This window comes from Anas acuta, chromosome 25 (assembly GCF_963932015.1).
Source record: "Anas acuta chromosome 25, bAnaAcu1.1, whole genome shotgun sequence".
Classification (NCBI taxonomy): domain Eukaryota; kingdom Metazoa; phylum Chordata; class Aves; order Anseriformes; family Anatidae; genus Anas; species Anas acuta.
Window position 1 is genome coordinate 1,795,703 of NC_089003.1, and position 1,312 is coordinate 1,797,014.

At 57.8% G+C, this 1,312-nt stretch overlaps 1 non-coding gene across 1 annotated transcript; it reads right to left on the minus strand.

The window, feature by feature from the left end:
• Window positions 1-854: 854 nt before the first annotated feature.
• Window positions 855-926, minus strand: TRNAC-GCA (transfer RNA cysteine (anticodon GCA)). The gene has a single exon. It is a non-coding gene; the product is annotated as a tRNA-Cys (tRNA).
• Between the last annotated feature and the right edge of the window lie 386 nt (window positions 927-1,312).

A 1,312-nucleotide genomic window follows, 5' to 3' on the forward strand; every position in this document is an offset into this window, starting at 1 on the left:
TGTCACCCAGAGGCGTCTCCCGAGCCGAGAGAGCAAAAACCACCCACGAGGACGTCCCAGCGAGCTGGGTGTGCAGGAAAATGTGCTTTATTTTAAGGCGAAATGGCCCAGGAAAGGGTGGGAGGCCGGCTGGCGGGGGTGGGAAGCGCCGGGTGAGGTACGAGAAAGGGAAGGAGTGGGCGCCCTGCGAGGGGAGCGGGTGAGCTGCTTTGAAGCAAAGGAAACCGAATTGAAGCCGCATCCTGAAACGAAGAAGGGGGAAGAGAGCTGAGGGTTTGGTGTGGGTGTGCGTTATTAAAGGGCTCCTGCGGGGAGGTTTCGTGAGGTTCCTTCTTTTGAGATAGGCTCTGGGATGAGGTAAGGGGGGGATCTGGGGTGCAGCTGCCCCCAGGTGGGAGCAGGGACAGGGACAGCGACCTGCCCTGCCCTGCCCTGCCCTGCCCTGCCCTGCCCCGGCCTTTGGTTGTGGGGTCGGGATCTGATGCTGCTGGCCTGGCCCCGAGCTCTGCACCGCACCCCAAAGAGGCACCCATGGGGGCTGCGTGGCTGTGCCCTGCGGGCTGCGTGTCCCTGCTCGAAATGGTGAGAGGGAAAATGCGTGTGGGAGTGGAAATAAAATGGAGTAAAATGAAGTAAAATGAAAAACTAAAAAGAATTTTAAAAAATGAAGTAAAGTAAAATGAAGTAAAATGAAAAACTAAGAAGAATTTTATAAAATGAAAAAATAGTGAAAAACTAAAATAAAGTGAAAAAATAGTGAAAAACTAAAATAAAATAAAGCAAAATAAAATAAAGCAAAATAAAATAAAGCAAAATAAAATAAAACAAAATAAAATAAATAAAGCAAATTTTGGAGGGGGCACCCGGATTTGAACCAGGGACCTCTTGATCTGCAGTCAAATGCTCTACCACTGAGCTATACCCCCGGCTGCCGCTGGGGCTTCCCCGCGTGCTCTAAGTGCACGGTGAGTCCCCCATGCGTGGGGGGGCGCGCAGGGGTCCCGGGGGGGACGAATGGGGGGGCACGCGTGGGCGCCCGTGCAAAGGGGCCGCGCACCACGCGCGTGCACGCGGGGAGCCCCCTTCGTGGGGTGTGGGGGGGGGGGGGGGGGTGCCGCGTGTGCCCCCCCCTCCCAGATTTGCTCACTTTGGGGGGGGGGGCGCGCGTGCAAGGCCACGTGTGCGTGCGCGCGCGCGTGCAGGGAGGGGGGCGCGCGTGGGTGGGCGCGCGCCACCGCTCCGCCTCCCCCCCTCCCCCCCCCCCCCCCCCAAAAAACCCCTCCCATGCTTTTCCCCCTCCCTTTTCCCGTTC